The sequence below is a fragment of the Cynocephalus volans genome, chromosome 7, assembly GCF_027409185.1.
Source record: "Cynocephalus volans isolate mCynVol1 chromosome 7, mCynVol1.pri, whole genome shotgun sequence".
Taxonomy (NCBI): domain Eukaryota; kingdom Metazoa; phylum Chordata; class Mammalia; order Dermoptera; family Cynocephalidae; genus Cynocephalus; species Cynocephalus volans.
In genome coordinates this window covers 41,048-63,706 of record NC_084466.1, presented here as the reverse complement: position 1 = coordinate 63,706, position 22,659 = coordinate 41,048, and the positions used below count along the sequence as shown (strand labels likewise).

The 22,659-nt window shown below is 38.0% G+C and overlaps 1 long non-coding RNA gene across 1 annotated transcript; it reads right to left on the bottom strand.

Moving 5' to 3' along the window:
• Positions 1-4,334: 4,334 nt before the first annotated feature.
• Positions 4,335-19,302, bottom strand: LOC134382642 (uncharacterized). The gene is made up of 4 exons (XR_010024086.1): positions 19,191-19,302; positions 12,461-12,611; positions 9,743-9,807; positions 4,335-4,443 (listed from the first exon to the last, which is right to left on the bottom strand). It is a non-coding gene; the product is annotated as an uncharacterized LOC134382642 (long non-coding RNA).
• Between the last annotated feature and the right edge of the window lie 3,357 nt (positions 19,303-22,659).

The window sequence follows — 22,659 nt, the reverse complement described above, 5'->3', positions numbered from 1 at the left end:
AATTACTTCTTTGAGGACTACTAACATGATTGCCCAACGTAATAATTCAACAAAAAACCGAATGAAATACAGAGGAAGGTATAAAACAAAAATTTGTTTCTTTTTTAAACTCAGATCAAATCTAGGAAAGTTTTCAAATTGAAAGAATGACCAGAAGAGGCGCACATTAAACACACACAAGAGACATCAGACTTAGAAAATGGGCTTTCTTTTGAAATGTGCACATCTTGAGAGTGATTTTTACTTTCTTCTTCCTCTGTTCTGTACTTTTCACTATTTATACTGTACTCAAGGAGGAAAGCTACTTTCAACTTGAGAAAAAAATACTGTACAAAACTGTCTGACTTAATAACTTCTCCATCCTATCCTAAGGAAATAATCAAGAAATGTAGACAAAGATTGATGAGCAAAATGTTCATCTCAGCAAACAAAACTTAATTTTAATAACATCATAATAACCCACTGAATCAACGCATTGATATTTAGTCACCATCCCCTATCACTCATTTAGATCACTTTTAATTTCACTATATTGCACATAAATACATACACGTACACACAGAAGGAAGGAAGGGAGGAGAGGAAGAGGGAGGAAATAACTGATGTGACTTTTCCATATTTTGGGTCACTTCCTAATATACATTCCCATAAGTCACATTACAGCATCTACGAATATTTTCATAGTTCTTAATAGCCAACCTGGTTTACACAGCATCAGATTTTATCCCATGGCTGATGTTTTTTAACAGCTTTACTGAGATACAATTTACATACTTTAAAGTTCAGCTCTTTAAATTATACAACGCAACAGCTTATAGTGTATTTACAAAGCTGCGCAACCACCACCATAATCTAGTCTTAGAGCATTTTCATCATTCCATAAAACGCCTCACGCCCATTAGCAGTAACTCCCCATTTCTCCCACGAATCCCCAAATACGACTAATTTTTACTAATTGTCTATCCTACAATTTTTCCACATTTTCTTGTAGATACCTCGATGATATTACATAATTGTTTTAAACCCACAAATGGAATGATTCCTTCTGCTACTCAGATGTTTCTGTTTCAAACTGTGAAGCGCTTTGCTTCTTAACCGCAGGAAAGGAGAACAGTCAGAATGTCCTCTTGTTTCTTTACAATGTACTGTTTAAACGTAAGGCATAATTTCAGAGCTAAGAGAAGGAAGGTACCATATAGGCACAGAGTTATCCACTCTTTTCAAAACTAGCAGCGACCATCACCGTAAGGGAGGAAAATATTTTCCTTACCCATCACAGGTTCACAGCTGAGGTCCCTGTAACAAAAAATAGTGTAAATTTTATGTGGAATAGGAGCCTTCATAAGAAAATGAAGACCTGAAGAAACAGTTAAGCCTGTGTGTTTTTATGCCAGTTTGATGAAGAATTGGATCGTCGTAGAAGAAATACGACAGGACGCAGGCGGCAGGATCTAATGGTACTAAACTAGGGGACGTTAGCAAGGCCTGTTCAGACTCTTCTCGGTGACCCTTCATCTTGAGAGACAGGGATACTCCTCTCCTCTGCATACAGGGGGGCACCTCTCACAGGAGGGGCTTACTCGCTGCAGGGGAAGGTCAGAAAATTCTTCCTACGTTTTACAACCTGCTTCAGGGGAGGAGGTTGGGGGGAAGACGTGAGTTATCTTTCTGCTTCTGCCATTTTCTTCAATAAGCCCAGGTGTCATATTTTAGAGTAACATGTCCTTAACCCCATCACATTACTTTGGTTATTTTAGTTTCTGTTTTGTTCTGTCTTTGCTTTTTTTAAAAAAATTGAAACAAAATTTTACAATGTAAAAAAATAATATTAATAAAAAATAAACATAATTGTACATATCTGTGGGGTACAGAGTTGAATATTAATACCTGCTATCACATTACTTTGGAAGTTTATTATTAAGTCCAGCCAAAACATTACACAAAAACAAGGAATTTCTTTATTTTAATTAACTTGATCTGACAATAAAATTAAAAGTATAGTGCAAATCTATGTAAGATAACATTTGACATGTGATCCAAGAATTGTTGTGATGCTACCAAAAAAAACCAACTGACTTTTATTTAGCCAAAGCACTTTTTTCTCATACAATTTTTTCTACTACAGATGTATGAAATTTAGCAATTTGCTTTTTGGGGATTTGGGAGGGGAAAGAGAATTGAAAACAGCTAATTAAACAAGGGAGAACTAGGTTACTCAATCATGTCAGGCATTTTTTTAAAAGAACAGTGAAAATCAGTTCTAAAAGCTGAGGGTGGAAGGGGACACTTCATTGATAAAAATTAGCCTGATGCTATGGTTTGAGTGTGTCCCCAAGCTCATGGTGGAACTTAACTCCCAATATGGTAGTGGAAGGTGGGGCCTTGAAGAGGTGATTGGATCTCAAGGACTGTGCCCTCATGAATGGATTGGTCCATTCATGGAGTAATGGGCTCACAGTTTAATGGGTTGTCATAGGCATAGGCATGGTTCTGATGGCTTTATAAGGAGAGCAAGTGAGAAGGTTAGCTCTCCCTTTCCTGCAATTCTCGCCATGTGATACCCTGCATCACCAAGGGACTGCACATAACGCCACCACCAAGAAGACTGCCCTCACCAGATGCACCCCGTGAGCCATGGACTTCCCAGCCTCCAAAACTGTTAAGAAATAAATTTCACTTCTTTATACATTACCTAGTTTCAGGTATTCTGTTATGAGCGATAGAAAACTGACTAATACAGCCTCTCATCTAAATCTCAGATCTTTCTCTCCTCTCTCCTAACTTTAGATGTCTACCATATCCCTCAATGCAAACATTCCTGTTACTCAAGTTAAGCAAGTTTGCAATCTAGCCAAGTGTTTTGTTTCACATCACTCTAGTTGCACAAAACGTTTATTTGCATATCACCACCAGAAATATCCCTGATGGCTAACTGATATGCCCAAATTCATCTATGCCTTGTCTTTAACTATGTATAAAAAAACTGAGTTCACACAAATGAAGGATATTTTCAAAATAAAGCCATTTTCCCATGTCGTGAAAGAAAAATATAGGTAGCCTCTTTAATGCAATAGAAAGCAATAAACTTATAAAAACATCATCCCAAAAAGAGCTAAAATATTATAAAATCCCTAACATATGCTCTGCTGGTGTGCATGGATACACACACACACACACACCAGTCACAAAATCACACAGGTAAGTGCCAGTACCTGCCTTCCTGTGCATGGATACACATACACACACACACACACACACACACACACACACACACACACACACACACACACACACCAGTCACAAAATCACACAGGTAAGTGCCAGTACCTGCCTTCCTGTGCATGGATACACATACACACACACACACACACCAGTCACAAAATCACACAGGTAAGTGCCAGTACCTGCCTTCCTGTGCATGGATACACACACACACACACACACACACACACACACACACACACACACACACACACACACACACCAGTCACAAAATCACACAGGTAAGTGCCAGTACCTGCCTTCCTGTCCTCAAACCAGCACCTCTACTACCCTGTCATGGTGCAGTGAGATAAGCTGGCTCATAAATAAGAATCCTTTCACACCAACAGCAACAGTGCACACAAGCAAGCACCAAGCCCTGGTGATTCCAGAAGCTCTGGGACTGGGTGAGCACACTGCAGGTAGCCCTTTGGCTAATTAGAAAAAGAAGCCCCTCAAGGTAGGAGGAGCCCAGTCTCCCTGAGCCAGCACAAGAGGCACTCTTTCCTCTAGGAAGATTTATTCCAAGCCAGAGAGCACCGTTTGACTAGCAGGATCATGTCTAGATTTCAAACCCCCACTTGTCCCCACTTCCAGCTGCCCTTGTGCAGAAACAACTCGCACGACTCTGTGCAGCAGCCGTGGAGGTAGGGAGGGTGAAGAAAGGCATTTGCAGCTTCACCCTGACTGCAGCAGGTGTAGCAGGGACCCCTGTCAATGAGAAAGGCAGCCATCATTCCAGTGACAGAGCCAGGCCCACAGTTCCACCACAAAAAAAGTTCAATTTCAGTCAATTTATTTATAAAAGACAAAATCTGTGGGAAAAAAGGCAGTTTTAGAAATATTTCTGCATATAATATAAAAGTGCTGGTTATGTGAAAACCAGACACATCCAATGTTTAAAGTTTTCTTTTTTTATTATTTTGCTTGAGTACTTGGATACAAATCTTTCAATAAACTATCTATTTTAATTCTGAGATTCAAACCACATAATCCTCCATTTTTATATAACCAAATATTCTAAATCTGTCACTTGAAATAGTACGCCCATGACTAAAAGTAAATTACCTTTTACACCACCAAATGATCCATAAGTCATATTGCAGGCTGTTCTCTGAAGATTATGTTCATACATCAATTTGATCTGATATTGGTTCCCATGTTCCACATTACCCAAAGTTCCTAAGGGGAAAAAATAAAAGGATTACTTTGTATTTGTTTACATTAAAAAATATTAATTTCTTCTCATCCTCTACACCAATTCTAAGTAATTAAATTTCAGTAAAATTTAAAATGACAAAGCACTAAAAATATTATGTATTATGAACAATTAGCATACTGATGACACAGAAAGCCAGCACAGTTAAAACAATTTAAGTCTCAGCTAGATTATACCATTAGAAGAAATTCTACCCTGGGGGACACTTTATAACCTATTTCCATTAGACAGACTACATCTGAGTAAAGTGTAATTGTTTAAATAACAACAAAACCTTCCAATTTCAATTATGAAATAAATGAGGTTAAGTTCCTTGCATTTATAAATACTAATAGAGCAAAGAAATGACCCAAAGTATCTAAGGAAAAAATTCCCAACACTTACAAACAATTCATTTTCCTGCCTCAACTTTCAAAATACTCAAGCCCCTAATATTTTATATTCTAATTTAATGGAGAGATCTTCTAAGCTTCCCTCACCAAGTAAACAGGACAATGTGTTTTATCTGAAGTCTGCCAAGAAGAATCCCCTTCAAAACAAAGAAAAATACTCTCTCTGCATTTAACACAATATAAGTGCTACAATCACTTTCTAGTTCTTTCCAAATTAAAAAAAAATTCTTTATCTGTATTTTAACCTATCTGTTTTTCTCTTGTTGCTTTGTCTTTAGCCAGTTTAGTTTACAGGCTCTGGCTGGAGAACTTAAGATAGGTAGAGGAAAAGATCTGTTTCCTCCCTACACCACTTGTACCTTTCTCAGCCTGGCCTTCCCTCTCCCTCTACAAGGTGAAGGGTTGTGTGAAGTTAAACTATGTTTGTTCTGAAGATGCTCCTGTACCCTGAGTTCCTACATAAAACAAACAAACAAACAAAAAAACAGCAACCTAACTTAGTACATAAACAAGCAAAGCCTAACAGGAGTAATCTCAGCCAATCACAGAAGCCAAACCTTAGAACTTCAGCCAATCACAGGTGGCCAACTGGTCAGACCATGTTCAAATAAGGCAAACGCCCAGCTGTAACCAATCCAGCTGTTTCTGGACCTCACTTCCGCTTTCTGTCCATACAGCTGCCAGCTCACATTGAGGACAAGAGCTCTTTGAAATTTCTTCTGTTTCTGAGAACCTCCCAATATCTAAATCGTTCCTTGCTCAATTAAACTCTGTTAAATTTAATGTACCTAAAGTTTTTCTTTTAACAGCTCAAAGAGGAAAAACTAACAAGGGAGAATTTCTTGGAGGAGAATCACTTCTACTCAGTTCCATTTCCCAGGAAATGGTAACAAGAGATGTCCCCTACTGTAAATTAAGTTTGTCCTAAAGGTTTTTTTCAGACATAACCTAACTTGATATGTAAATAGACTCTAATCTACCTTCTAACAAGTAGCTGAGTCTCAGCCAATCACTGGCAGACAGCTGTTCAAACCAAGTTCAGATAAGGCAAACGCCCAGCTGTAACCAATCCAGCTGTTTCTGGACCTCACTTCCACTTGCTGTAGGTCACTTTCCTCTTTCTATCCATAAATGTCATCGGAACATGGTGTAGCCCTGTCGCCCAATAGTCACTTTGAACCTGTTCTAGTTCTGGGGGCCACCCAATTCTTTGCTCAATTAAACTCTGTTAAATTTAATTTGTCTAAAGTTTTTTGGGTTTTGTTTTGTTTTGTGTTGTTTTAATAATGCCAATGGGATTAAAAAAAAAAAAAAAAAAAGCAAAGAGAAAGACTCAAATTTGCTAGCTGACCCTTTTAGGAGATGAAGGTTTTTTGGAATCTAAATAGTAGTAAAATCGGTGAGGTGTGAGGAAACTGTGGTGTAATCACAACCAAATCAGCCATATGGGCCAAAAAACAAAAGAAAGAAAGAGAAAAACCCTCGTTAAATAACTCACCACATTAACTTAAGGAGAGTTCTAGCCTCAAAAAAAAAAAAAACAGAAAAAGAAGCTCCAAGAGGCCCCTGGTTTATCCCTACAGAAATTACAATTTTTATTCTGCACCCACAACTAAATCAACCCCTCCAAATAAGGAAAGCACTTACACACACCTGCTAGCTAAAAGGCAGGCAGGAATATTAGGGACTCACATCTGTGAACACAGGAGTCAGCAGTCATATTTAAACAAACTTAGCATAAAAATAACACTAGGATTTGTGTTTCTGTAAAAATCCAAACACACCGGTAAATTTTAAATTTTCAGGTAATAGCACTTTAAAACTTGATAATGCAACTACTGAAAACAACCATTTATCTTCTTTAGATTCCTTAGATACCTTGGAATAAAGGTAGTATGTGAGAATCTAAAACTTCTGACCATTTTTTTTTCTAGAAAAGCATCAATGATGTAGTATGAAAACTACTCACATAGGTTTTGCCCTTGGATACACAGACTGAATATAGTAAGTGTACAGGATTATAGTCTACATAAAGTTAAAGTTAATATAAAGTTTCATCAGCTAGAAAGTAAACGGATATTAGAACATTTTATGCTATTGGCCTTATTTAAACAAGATCTAATTTAAACAAAAGCCTAAGTGGAGTAATCTCAGCCAATCACAGAAGCCAAACCTTAGAACCTCAGCCAATCACAGGTGGCCAACTGGTCAGACCATGTTCAAATAAGGCAAACGCCCAGCTGTAACCAATCCAGCTGTTTCTGGACCTCACTTCCAGATCTAATTTAAACAAAAAAATTTTCTGGAAAATCAACAGTTTCCAGTGCAATTTTAGATAACAGCTGAGCAATCTAAGGATGTTAAATGAACTCAAAGCCATTACAGAGTAAATAAAGGTTCATTGTGTTAAATAACCAAATTAGATTACATAAGCCTGTCAAAAGTAAAAACACATCTTTTTTGCCCTTCTCATGGCCACCATTAAAATTCTATAAGTATGCAAGATACTTAATAATATTTGTTGAGAAGTACATAATTTTTAGAAGAGAACATTTAAGAGAACATAATCAATATGGCTTAAGCTCACACATCTGTAAACACTGAAGCCCATCAAAAAGGAATCTGAGATGCCATGTGATGCTTTCCTTCAACAGAGTATAAAGTGACCTAACTACAGGTCAGTAAGACCCTGTTGCTTCTCTATATCAAGCATACATTTGACGACATATCACCCACCAAAAATAAGTCAGCACACTAGCCTCTGACAATTAAGGGTTGTTTGGTATGTCCAGGAGTCTGACTTTAGATGGTCTCCTCTAGTTTGCCTCAAATCTTGTTAGAAGCACACAGATTATAAAACAAATAATATAAGAAAAAAAATATTTGGGAGGGGGGTAGTTGGGGGGAAGGATGTCAAGTTCGGCTAACACTTTCATCTGCTGACACCAGTGGTTTTACTTAAACTAGAAAATGTGCTTCCCCTATTACAGTAAAAGCAAGGTAAAAGTTCAGTCTAGAACCTCAAGAAACATACTCGAGAGAACAAAAGCACTAACCTCCTACGCTTTTCAATTTAAGCCAAACCAGAAAAAATATACACATTGTCAGCCTACATATGATAAGAGGCTGAAGAAGTCAAAGACAGAATGGAAAGGAGGTGGGGCATAAGGGAACGCGGTTTGGACAACTCTCGTCCCCAGAGAATGCAAAGCTTTTTAAATGAATGCAAAAAATAAAAGAGCAATAAAACCACCATTCCCATGGCAAATACCCTTCATTTCAACACTTATTTGAAGGAAGATACCAATGTCCCATAAACAAATTGTCACCAAACACGCCAGCTTCTTTCAGTGGGCTTTTTTGATAAGCACACATCTTATCCCTAGTCTATGTCCTAAGCCCCAAGGGAACTCTACAAAGTCTGTCTTGTGGGCCATAGTTCAAACCAGGGAAGGCCAAGAGTCTAATCTAATTTCTAGTTCCTAAAATGCCCCTCCCCTCTGCCCTGCTTAGAGCCCCCATGGAGCCACCAGAAGGGACTAATTTCCCCAGGAAGTATTCAGGATGACTGTAACTGTGGGCATTTACAGACTTCCTCCCTGGCCTGTGTAACTCAGTAAAATATCAGTGGCAGTTAACAAACAGGCTTACGATCAAAACAGAGCAACAACTAGATCCACGCAATAAAGTAGCCTATATCATACCTTCTCCATTATTCTGGAATACCAAGTATATGCCCTATCACTACAAGGAACAACATCTTTTACCATGAAACCAATTAGAATGCACTCTATCGGGCCTCTGATATAAAAAGTAGAAAAGAAAACGACAGTTGTAACAGAGAAGGAGAAGAAAACAGCACATGGTGATGAGTGATAAAGAGCCTCAACACTGCCCAGAAATGTGTTCACTCATTCATTCAACAAGTACTTACTGGAGGTCTACCATGTACCATATGCCAGGTTACCAAGCCTGCCTTAGAAATCTAACAGATCTTTACCCCAAAAAGAGATTGCCCAAGAATACCCAGCTCAGTGACAGTAAATATGAATCATTACTCACATTGAAAGCAAAACACAAAGAAAGCCCAAATCAAGAGAATGAGTCTGAGAAATCCAAACCCTAGAAGCTAAGATTAAGAGCAAACTCCAAAAGAGAGCATCTTCTGTATAAGGAATTACCCCACGGACACTTGGCTATATCACACCATTAAAAATTTCCCCAATACTGACATCCATAAAAATAAGTCGCAACTTGAACTAAAATTTATCTAACAACAGAAATAAAAAATTTTAAGTTACCTTTTAAACTTAATAAGGGCCAAAATGCTGAGACCAAACCGTAATTAACTACTATACTTGAACCACGTCATTAAATGAAATCTGATTAAACCTCAAAGTAAGTGCCTTGAAGTCTGGTTGAGTGAAGACAACCAAAAGCCAAGAAATTGGAACTGTAAAGAGAAAACACTTTAGGTTCACCAAAGAAAATGTATTGCAAACCATTATGACTCAGCATCTAGTGAATTTTGTTGTTACTGTTGAACATTTAAGTCTCAAATGTCCTAAGTACCCAGGATTGACCTCTATTAGTCATAGGCAATCCTGGACACAATTCCTGGGAGGAAGATTATACGGTACCGTCTGCTAGAAATATAAGTACACACAGAAACAATAGAGCAGGAAAATGTAAATTGCGTAAGTATCTGAAAGAATAAACGAACAATGGGAAATGCTAACCAAGACAAGGAAATCTTCATGAACGTTTGTGTTCACTACCACTTCAGTGCTAGGGAAGATCTACTCTTTTATAATATTAAGAAACTCAGTTTGTAATATAAATTCTACATTAGAAAAAAAACGTTTCTTACCTGAGACAGAGTAGACACAAAGTTTTCTAGAATGCAACACAGCCAAATAAAGCATTTCAGTACCTCTGAAAAATGGGAAAAGTTTTAAAATTTTTTAAATATTAGTTTCAGATGTAACAAAATAATTTCAAAAAGATTGCATAATTGCAGCCATTGTGAGTAAACAAAAAAAATCATTAGATAACATTCTAAACTGAAAAATAAACATAACAATAAACAGCCAATTTGACAATCCCAGAGATTCAAATATTCTGCCTCGAGCAGCTGCCTTCAGATTGAGCCTCCAAGAAAGAGTCAGATCTCAGGCCCCTTCATGAGTGCTCTCCTGCAATAAAGAGATCCAAGTTCTGGTTCTGGTTATTCGACTAATTCACCTGTGACTTTGGGCATGTTGCTTAATCTCCCTGAGCCCGTTTCCCCTTCTGGAATATAAGAGGTTTCAATTAAATGAAATAAAATCACGTGAAAGCCCCTTGTAGGATATAAAGCACCATAAATGCTAATCATTAGTAGTAAATGGCATATATAACTTCCAGCTCTAAAATTTTATTAAAGGTATTGAAAATACTTCAGTTTGGACTAAACCTCAAATGGAAATAAACTACCAGTGTCATCACTATACTTCCCAGTCCATAACAAGTGGTTTCCAGACACAACAACATAGCACATTCTAAAAATCCTAAATTCAGTCTTTAAGAGCCAAGCCAGTAGATGTTAATGAGCAAAGGGTGTATATGGCTGTGATTAACTGGAGATTGGGGCTGGATAAGGGAGGTGGCTACTACTTGGTTCTGGGCCTGTGGCCAGATATCCACACTTTTCAAGAAAAACCAGAAAGCAGGGATTTTATGTGAAACCTCCTGTTTCTTAAACGTTGGCAGCTTTTCTAAATTTAAAACACTGCAGGCCCACATGTGCAAGCAGGAATCCAGTGTACAACCTGTGACACAAACTCTGTTCTAAACGACAAGGACTGTAACTGAAGTCTGAGACCTGGACTGGGGTTCTGATTCTGCATCTTATTAAATGTGTAATCATTTCATCATTCAGTGTGTTAGTAACTCATTACAAAATAAGAACTGTATTAGATAATATCTGCAAAACATTGGTACAAGCGATATATAAATACTCATCACTCATTCTGCTACCAGAAAATGCAAATATACACAACAATCACATAACTGATATTACCTTCAAATTTTTTTCATATGTACCCTAGACACTCAAAACAATTTTTCAGGAAAAGGGCATGATGTCATGGAAAGATAGTGAAGTATGGAGTCAGAGAGACCTGGGTCTGAATCTGGTCTGTGTGACCTCACTCTCTGAGCTTTAGTTTTCCTTCTCTCTAACTGCAGATCATTTCTGCCTTACAGATACGAATGTTGAGACAATATTTATATAGGCGTAATACAGTATCCACTCATTAATGTTAATCTCCTCGTCTTCCAAGAAATAATCATATAGATGAGAGCTACACTTAAGGACTACTGTCAAGAATGACTGTTGATGGCATTTTACTTTTTTTGGCAGCTGGCCAGTACAGGGATCAAACCCTGGACCTTGGTCTTAACAACACCACACTCTAACCAATTGAGCTAACCAGCAGCCGCACATTTCATTTTTTTTTTAATGTAAACATAAAAATGATTTTTAGAAGCAAGAATCTCCTTACTTTATAAATCTATACGTCTAATACGTGCTAGGTACAGATGGACATCAAATCATCATCTGCTTTTAGATGGTGTAGATATTTCCAACCACATCAATCACAAAATCTGATACAGCCTGTCATATATCCATGCTGCAGCTTCCCAACAGAATGAAACCTATCACTGGAAGAAGGTTCACACTCATGAGTGAGTGACTGGTTTTCCAGCAGGAGTCAGGGCCCCGAAAAAATGGCATGGCATGTGGGGCCAATAAATAATGATGGGCAAATGGAGTGAGCCGAAATCCAGAGCTCAGTGCACTGTCCAGAATTAAGATGGCAAAAGAGGGGTCAAAAAGAGGTTCTGCCTACATGATAACTTTTCACAATACTTCTAAATGATTTAGAAATACAGGCTTAATTTTAAGAAAATTCCGGTATGAAAATAAGATAAAATTAGCAATATCATCAATAAAGAAAAAGCAGACATATTACACAAAGTTCACACTGAACAGTTTTCTAAAACAAAGTTTTCTAAAATAAATTAGGCTTAAAAGTAAACTATGTTGAAACTAAACTCTTGTATGGCGAAGACTTACTTTGTAGGTTGAGCTGACTTTTTTCAAGAAACTATGGGACCTCTCTACTCCAAATAAGTGATTTGTTTTAGATTTTCAAGGTTATGAGCCAAAAAGTAATGGCTATCTGCTACTTTGTCTAATGATTTAAACACTTACATAACTTGGATGATTTGTTCTTTAAGTAAGTAAATACTTCTATTTCTTCATTTCGTTGTTTTCAAAACCTTATTTCTTTTCCTTTAAGCTTCTGATATGTCTAGCATCTTAGGTCTAATACTATAAAAAGAACCTAAATTATTCTATCTTTAAATGTACAGGTTTCCACATAAAAAACATTCAGTATTTGAGGAATGTCTAGGCGATATTATGCAGAAAATGTGTGGAATTCATGGACAGTCTTCTTTGAAGAATCTACAAAAGAGACACAGTAAGGGATTGACATCCTCTATGTAAAATGAAATACCAGAATTAGTGGACTTTACTTACGAAAGAAATTTTCCTACTTCCACTTGAAGTATTGGATCTCGTAGATGCACTTCTAGAAGCAAATCTTCAGCTTGAGATCCATCTCCTGTTTTTACAGGATGGGGGTTAAAGATTCTTAGGTATCCCATAAAGCTACCCACAATTATTTTATCTGTAGAGAGATTTTTAAAAAAAAGATGTTTGTTGAAACAAACATTAGCAAATATCTTTGGAAATAAATTTTCTAATATCTAAAAGAGAAATCTAAAATTTAAAAGAATCCAGTTCTGCTTCATATACAAAGGCCACTCTGCTCATAGAAGGTATAAGTAAAGGGAACTTATTTTAATAGCATACAGTTTTTCAAAAATAGCTTTACATCACCGTTATTCAATGTATTAACATACTGCATTTTTTCGTTAGCCTTGATTTGGTACCAAAATCGTAACTTACGTTAAAGCAAACCCTTTTTCAAAGGACTAGTATAAGGTTGTAAACTGATTTCATCATAGGGTATCAACTCTACAACTGATTGTGGCTGTCAAAAGCACTGTATTAAAAAGGATTCTGAGGGTTCAGATCCTTGTACTGGCCAGCTGCCAAAAGAATAAATAAAAAGGATTCTGAGGTCTCGCTAGATGAACTGCCCTAATTAACAATGTCTTGTCTTGTGTACATGAGGGGGAAAAGGTAGGATAGGTGTTGTGGGCTAAATTATGTCCCCCAAAAAGATACGGTGAAGTACTAACCCCAGGTACCTATGAATGTGACTTTATATAAAACAGGGTCTTTGCAGGTGTAATCAAGTTAAAATGAGGTGACAGTCAATTAGGTGTATGTGATAGGACTTGACTAGTGTCCTTTAATAAAAGACACATGGGGAGGAGAATGACATGTGAAGACACAGAGACATAAAGGGAAAAGATAGCCACGTGACAATGGATGCAGAGACTGCAGTGATGCATCTACAAACCTAAGAGTGCCTGGGGCTACCAGAAGCTGGAAGAAACAAGGAAGGATCCTAGAGGCTTCAGAGGGAGCACGGCCCTACCAACCCTGTGATCTCAGACTTCTAGCCTCCAGAACTGCGAGAGAATCAATTTCTGTTGTTTTAAGCCACCCGATTTGTGGTGGTTATAGTAGCCTTAGGAAACTTATTTCCATCTACTTAAATGTACAAGTTCTACATCTTTATTGAGAGCTTACTATGTGCCAGGCAATGGTCTAGGTAATTTACATGTACTAACTCATAAATCCTCATAATAACCCTATGAGAGAGGTACTATCTTGGGAACTTCAATCCGGAATGGAGACACATGGGTCATTAGGAATCTGGTGCTAGATGATCTGATTGCAGCTCCCTTAAGGTCTACAAGGTCTCTGGAGCTGTGCTCACTCCAGGCCCCACTAAGGCTCAGCCAGTTCAACCTCTGCCTGCATTTGGGGGAGATATCTCACTTTCATTCCATCTTTTTTTCTTAAATTTATCACAGTTTCCTGTCACTCGTGGCAAAAGAAAAAAAAAGATAATCAATGTAGAAATGAGCACCAGAGTGCAGTGCTGATAACATCAAGGCCACGGGTTCGGATCCCACATAGGGATGGCGGGTTAGCTCACTTGGGAGAGCGTGGTGCTGACAACACCAAGTCAAGGGTTAAGATCCCCTTACCGGTCATCTTTAAAATAAAAAAAAGAAAGAAAGAAATGAGCACCAGAGAATAAACTGCTGGATCCAAAACCTGCAGGGATATTTGGAATTGGCTCTTGAGCTGAGTTGGGACACAAAGCAGTAAGACTTCCGTTCATGTTCTAGGTACAGTTAAGCAGCTTTATACACAGCGAATGAACAGTTAATCAAGTCAGCACCTCTGGTCATCTGGGACCCTGTGCCCACTGCAGGTGAAACTCTAGTGGACTGGACAGCTGCTGCCGCAGGCTAAATAAACAGGAAGGAAGAATGCCAAACCATATGTAAGATGGCTTTTTCTAAGGGCACTGGATAATTTAAAATCAGAGAACAATAGGTTTAAACCTCAAAATTCTCATCTTAGGGTAAAAAATAAAACTCAGGGTCTTTGGGACTCTGCAGAAAGAATTTCTTACCACTTGTGTAAGTGGGACTTAACCACTGAGAATCCAATTCAGAGACTGATTCTTTGGGTTTTAAATTACATAACAAATAAGTTGACAAATACCTCCAGGTTTCTTAAGTAAAAGCCATGATCAGAAAGAAAGATTATACTGTTATGATGGAGTTACTAGAAGAGTCTAGAAGGCTTACAGAACTCTTGAACCTCGAAACATTTCTACAACACTCCCCACTGAGCTTCCTATGTATTCTGTCAAGCCCTAAGCTCCATTTTTACTTACTAAACAACCAAGATTTGACTTCAAAATAGCCCTCTCTTCAGGGATAGAGGAAGTCCGGATGGCCATTACAGTGACCAGATCTTCAAACTACGGTTAATTAATATGGGATTCCTCAGGGATTAAATAAACAGGCAGGCATTAAAGAAAAAGCCATTAATGTCTTTTTTTTTTTTAAGTGGTTCATTTTTTTCTTTTTCTAAATAGTATTCAACTATTAATACTACTGAGTAGTGCATTCTACTATATGTTTATCTCATTAGGGCCTCTTTTTGAAGTCTATAACTAAAAATATTCCAGGTCAATGAAAAAGAGGACAACTTAAGCCACCGTATTAGACAGTCATGGCTTCTCACCCATTCCCGCACTGAAGTCAAATTAGAGTCAGAGCCCCATGAACAATGACAAAGCTGTGTACGGTCAATGAATTTTGCTCAGATCCTGCCCTATGGGACTGGCAATCGTTTTCCCAGGTGTACTGAGGAAAGAGAAATACCCAAGCTTTTTGTGACAATACTGAACGTTGGCTCTCAGTTACTTCTAATTCTGAAAGCCCAGAAAGACACTGTCCTTGCCAGTTATGGAGGCCCGGGATAAATACATGTTTAACATAGTTCACCCAGTGGGAGAACAAAGCCAACCCACGGTTTTTCACCAGCTTCTGAGAGTTTAAAGGAAACATGTTTTCTTAGGAAATGATAGAACATCTGTTGGGTTCTCTAACAGGTACAGTGAGGGGTGTTATATTGGAAGAGCTACATGAAAGCTCATGGAACTCTATCTCCCCACCAAGAAGAAGATAAAAATCAATGATTCTCCAAGGCCAGATTTTGGGTGGTTTCCAAAATTCAACAAAACACTTAAATATGCAGATGTGGTGATTCCTATTGCATCCCTGATTAATAACCAAATTTGCCATTAGAGGGTAACAGGTCTCACAGAGTTCGGGGTGATCAGTAAACCTTAAAGAGCAACTACAAATTCTTCCACTTCTCTAGTGTCTTCTTGGAGCCACCTAATTTAACTCATCTGCTAGTACACAGTTCTTGATCTGAGTAATGCACTTTTCTCCCTTCCAATACAAAGGGACCAACGAAACAGTTTGCTTTCACCTGGCAGGGGCTGCAGGAACCAGGAACTTCATCTCAGAAAGGTATGCTGGGGTTGGAAGAACTGTGAGTGAAACTCAGGGATCCCTGCTGCCTGGACCAGCAGTAAATGAAACTAGTGCAGTCTCCCTCAAGCAAGCATCAGTGTTCCAGACCCCTCACAAATGAAGGCCTAAACCATTTCCCTAGTCCCTTCACCTAGTACCCAAGACCAAGAGCTCCAACCAGACAGAAGGCCGGTCAAAGCTTAAAAAAAAAAAAAAAAAGTTGCCTGGTTGACCAGTTGCAAAACTGCGGAATGTAGCCCCCAACACGTCTTCCTTAAGTTACCACACAATCTTTACTGCTCCTTCATGTTAACATTTTAAATTTTCCTTCTCTCTTCTTTCCCTCAACTGTTATACAGTTATGGACACTGTACATACCACTTATGTATGTGAGGCAGCAGAATATTGGAACAGGATCATGACAGAATAACAAGAGAAAGGGACATCACCTAGAGATCCTCAATTTGAAGGGCAGGGGCTGCCTGAAACTGCTTCTCAAGAAGCAGGTATACATGGTTTTCTCCCATTGCAGATAAGTTAAGAACACATGTATGTGCAGTTGTACAGGGGATAGTTGCCCTATGTGCAATATAAATATCGAGTAGCTAAACGATAAATGCAGAAGCTATTTTTCAGTTAGTCTCATGTGTTTTCTGCTCCAATTCTAGTAATAAACTCTCCCTGCAGCACACAGGTTGAAATGTAAGCTAAGCTGGATTATTCAGGTTCTCTCTCCCCTCCCTCATTCTCACCATCTCTCTCAAGTCTGAATCTTAAGTTGAGAGAATTAGGAAAGCAGGTACCACTTCAAACGCATGGTGTCCAATTTCAACTGGACTCTCAAGATTAGCAAGGAACCCTTCTCCTGTATGTCAAGTCAGCTTCCCCTGAAACAATTTCAAGGTCCCTACTATCCTCCTGGAACCCTCTGGTCACCTCTGGTAAGGTTCCATGGACAATACGGTTTCAACTTCCCAACTTGACCTGCAAACCTCTCTACATCTGTATCTATTCTCAACTTCTTGCCCTCCATCAAGCTGAACAAAAGTTCCCATGCCTCTTCAAGGTTAACCCTTCCACCTGTGCACCGGATCCCCTCTGTGACTGTCTTCTCTGGATCCCTGCTCTATCAATTATATCTTCTATCCTACTACAAATTGAATTTTTCCACTTCCCTTGACTCTACACTGTCCCCAAATCATCATCTTCCCTTTTTCCCTTTACAGCTAAGTTTCTTTAAAGCACCATAAAAACTCAATCTCCTCACCTCCCACTCCTTCACTCACTGCAAATCTACCTCTTGTTACCACTGTGCCCACTCATCCACTCGCATCAAGGACACGAATGAACTGCTTGCTGCTAAATGGCGTGGAGACGTTTAGTCCTCCTATCACTATATCTTGCCTCCCAAGTACCAGCCCAGCTTGTTTTCCTGCCTCTCTGCCTGCCCTTCTTAGAATCTTTCAATGGCTTCTCTTCCCAAACTTCCCCCTTTAATGCTCACAGTCTCCAACTTACAGTCCTACACTTCCTCCCCTCTTATTCCAACTTCTCTCCCTGTTCATTTTCATCCATTCTCAGGGCTTAAAATTCAACCAGCAAACTGCTCACTCCCAAATCTCTATCTCAGTTCTGCATACTAGACATTAACACTAAGGTCAAAGGTTCAGTTCCCCATACTGGCCAGCTGCCAAACAAAATAAGAAAGAAAAAATGGTTCATTTAGAAACAAAAATAAAAACGCAGATACCTAAGCTCACAGATACTACCCCACAATACAGTCTCATAGGATCTTGTATGTCTGGGATAGAAAATCTTTTATAAGTAATAACTGCCCCAGGAAATAACAACACAGGTGACCAGGCTTTGGGAAGTAATGAACAGTGTTTTTATCTATGTGGGACACACACACGTAATGACTTTTGTAGAGCATACTTGGGAAAACAGAGGAAGCTGCTCACAGCTGGCCACAAAGTGGGGAAAGCAATATCTCTGCATATTGGCAACCCTCTGGTGGCACCCCAGTGAGGAACTACAATAGAAATGGATGACTGAACAGTATGTTATTCAGACAATCAGTAAGTACAGTTTCCAACCAAGCTGAGCTTTAGATAATTTGGGCAGAAATGGATTTGAAATTGTTCTCTCTGGCAGGTATTTTTGTGGCATGACTCTCTTATGTTGCTAAATAATAGGGGAATCATAAGCTTTAACAAACACTTGGGCTGAGCCAGGGTTAATCCAGGTTAAGGAACCTACCAAAGACACCCTCTGAATCAAAGGCCTTCCTGTCTCCTATACATGGGAGTGAAGGACCCAGATTTTCCTTAGAAACAATTCAGAAGGTGTTCAGTGCAGTTTAGTACCTTCCACTCTTCTTCTTTGATAATGTAATTTTCCCCTTACACTGTTTTCCATAGATTCTACTGTTTTTATTATAGGCAAGAGAAATCGGTTAAAGAAAAATGAAAAGGGAGAATATTTATATATGCTGAACAAAAGAATGGTTATAAGTTTTCTTTTAAGAGGACAATGACTATTTGGATTGCAAAAAAAAAGTTCATGACTATAAATTATTTAAGCCAAATACAAATTTCAAATAGCAATGATATCAAACTAACCTGTTTTAAAGACTATTTAAAAAATATGAAGGTGCAAAGAGGAGTAAATAATACAGGAATAAGATAATATGTGGATTTCAGTATTATAATAATGAAAGCAATGATTCAATAATTATTTTCTACTAACAAATAGAGCTAGCATAATTTCATTATGACATGAATGACTTTCAGATCCAAAAAAAATTTTTTTCTCATCAATGAATTCAAAATTTTGACAAATTACCCTATAAGACCTAATTTTGCAACAAAAGAAAACAAATGAAGTGATGCCATGTAATTTTTTATGAATCCCAGCAAATAATATGACAGAACCAACACAAACCAGAACAACATAAACAACAAAAAAACTATATTTATCAGCTTGCTACCTAAATAATACTTATAAGAAAAACTACTTTCAAAATTAGGGCATAATTATGACAGTGCAATTAAGTTCTACAAAGTACATATGAGGGGTCTTCAAAAAGTTCATGGAAAGATTCATATTACCTTTTAATTCTACTTTTCCATGAACTTTCTGAAATATCCTCATATTTACAAAGGCAAGTTGTTTTATTTGATCTCTTTAAAGCTTAGTTCCAAGGTGCATGGTCATAAGTTGCTTACCTTGGCCATTTCCACTATTGTCAACATCAGCCAAACACAAACAGCCTTGATCAAATTCTTCTTTTTCTCCCAGAACAGTAGACCACCAATCATGGGCTTTAAACAAAGACATTTTCTTTCACTCTAAAAAGAAAACATTTATTTATAATAAAAATCCACTTCATACCACAAATTAATTCTCTCTTAAGGCATAGCAAATTAAACTTGGACACCTTTGAGAAGAACATTTCTGTATTAAATTTAATTTGGGGTTCTGGCCAGTTAGTTCAGTTCCTTAGAACACAGTGTTATAAACACCAGGGTCAAGGGTTTGGATCCCTGTATGAGACAGCTGCCAAAACAGAAACCTTTAATTTTTTTGCCAAAACTTTTTTAATTTTTTGTATTTTGAACACAAATATGAAACCACAAATCCAAACAGTAAGAAACATTAATCAGATATTTTGCAATCCTGTTGGGCTGAGAAATTAGACATCTTCGTTGGGCTAATTCTCTCTTCTGAGACATTTAGGAGTAAATGGCACACAAGTAACAAAAAAAAGAAAACATTCTTCGGAAGCAAGATTCAAATCTACCAACACTATTTAGCACATAAGTCTTCAGCGAAATACCTAACTTCTTTTCATAGTTTGGTCTTCGGAGAGACTTCAGTATCTCCCGTTACAACGAATAGCCTAGAAGAACAAATGAGATCAAATGGGTCAAACGACTGAGCCCAGAATAGGCACATTACGAGTACTCAGAAAGCATCCAATCCCTCTCGCCATTCACACTGTAGAAAGGCAAGATGGAAGAGGGAAAATCACACCAAAAAAGAACGAGGAAAACTGGGGCACAGGTTCATTTATACCACTAACTCCCTGTGTGTCCTCAGGCAACCCACAGAACCTCTCTGTACTTTGATTTCTCATCTACAGTGAGCATCTACCAGCCCTACCTACCACTGAGTTACTAATATGGTGGATGTGAAAGCACATTACAACACAGCATCGCATACCCGGGACTCTAAAACAGTTCATTTATCTAATATAAATGAGGCTTTCCTTCATGCTACGCTGATTTAAATAGTAGTTTGGGTATGCAGTCAATTCTTATTCGCAAAAGTTTTCTATAAGGTCACCACAAATACTGAATTAGCAAATACTAAGCCATTGCTCATAGGGAAAACACAGGTTTAGGTTCCTGCAAGCCTCTAGTCACGTTTTGTCAACCACTCAACACATGATGTTGTTTTACGTGTGTTTCAGTTTAAGGATACCTTATTTATTGTTGATTCATGACCACTGAACTCAGGGCCAACAGTGCTATAATTCTGTCTGAAGAGAGCTTATCTAATTGCACACACGTCTGCTCCTCGACTTACAATAGGATTACTTCTCAATAAACCCATCATAAGTTAAAAATACCATAAGTCGAAAATGCATTTAATACACCTGGGAAAAGATCAAAATTCAAAATTCAAAGTATGGTTTCTACTGAATACGCATCACTTTCGTAAAGTTGAAAAATCTTTGGACCGTCGTAAGTCAGGGACCATCTGTATTTTCTCCAGTCTATTACAGCCTTCTTGTACTTAGAAACATGAGACAGCCCTTCAGCAGTACATTTTAGGGCCATTTTAAACACTGAAATTACCCCATCAGCACAAAAATGTGGCATAAAGTACTGTAGACCATGAAAGGACACTTGTTTACAGTATGAGAGCTGAAACAAGAAAGCAGAGAGTCACTGTTTTATGACAGCTGAGAACATGTGCATCAGGAGACTCAAATTTTTTGCTGCTTTGCACATGACCATGAGTGACTGCAAAAGCATCACAAGCCCTGATTTGGGGGTCACAAATAAATTTTAGCAAGTAGGCAAATTCGCAAATACAGAATCTCAAATAATGAGGATCAACTGTACTTTTTTAAATGTAGATCAATGTGCTTCTTAAAATAGGCCTCCCACATAAGCTGATCATAGAAACCAAGACCATTTGTGTTCATTCAGTTGGCCAAGAAATTGGCTGAGAATAATGTGGTGGTAAAAAGTGTAGACTGGAGGCAGCCTGTGTGAGTTTGAATTCCTGTTTCACCACATACTAACCATGCAACTAGGAGCAGGTTACTAAAAGTTACTGAACCTCTCTACACTTCAGCTTCCTCATCTACAAAATAAAGATAAGAGTGGTGTTGTGAGAATTAAATAAGAATGCAGTAGAAGCAACCTCCAGAATTGGAGAAAATATTTTCAAATCATATATCTGACAAGGAGTTAATATCCAGAATATATAAAAAATTCCTACAATTCAAAAATAAAAAAGCAAACAACCTAATTTAAAAATGGGCAAGGGAAATGAACAGACATTTCTCCAAAGAAAATATACAAATGGCTAGCAAATACACAAAAAGATGCTCAGTTCCACTAATCATCAGGGAAATGGAAATCAAAGCTACAATGAGGTAATGCCTCACATTCATTAGAACGGCTACTATCAACAAAACAGAAAATAACAAGTGTTGACAAGGATGCAGAAAAACTGAAACCCTTGTGCATTGTTGATGGGAATGTAAAATGGTGCAAGCACTATGGAAAACAGTATGGAGGTTCCTCAAAAAATTAAAAATAGAAACATCATATGATCCAGGAATTCCACTTCTGGATGTACATCCAAAAGAACTGAAATCAGGGTCTTGAAGAGATTTTTGTACACCTTAGATAAGTGGCCACAAGAGACATAGCTGGAGTTTGAATTATAAACACACATGACTATATCAAGTGAAAACAGCTACCATGTGAAAACGGCCTTGAAAACCTTTGCTAGTGAACAAATTTTTTCAGCTTGTTAAAATATAGGAAATAAATTCTCCAATGTGAAAAGCTAACTTTCCAACATTGTCTATAAATAGAAATGTCTACACCAAACACTAATTTCTCATGGACTTCTAACACAAAATTGAAGATCTATTTCTATTGACAAAATAATACAGGCAACATTTAAATCCTTCTTGTTTCTCTCCTGCACTATCCATTTCTCCTTACTCACCTACCACTTTGCTAGTTCCTGAAAGCCCTCTTTTCCCAGACAGTTTAGTGCCTTGCTATTCAAGGTATAATCCCTGGACGAGCAGTATCGGCATCACACAAAAGCTTGGTAAAATCTTGGCCTCCCCAAACAATATCCCCAGGTGATTCACTCACACCTTAAAGCTTGAGAAGCACTGATTTAACTAATACGTAAAGGCACAAGTGGGTATTTTCTTATAGTGGAGTTCTACCTTTCCCCACCTCCCCTGCTTACAGTAATTTTTTTTTTTTTTTTTTTTCTTTTTGGCAGTTGGCTGGTACAGGAATCCTAGGGATCCGAATCTCTGACCTCGGTCTTATCAGCACCATGCTCTAACCAACGGAGCTTGGCCAGCCCTCCCTTCTTTTTCCTGCCACTAGTTGCCTTTCCAGGGCTTGAAAAGAGAATTATTTTTCAAAT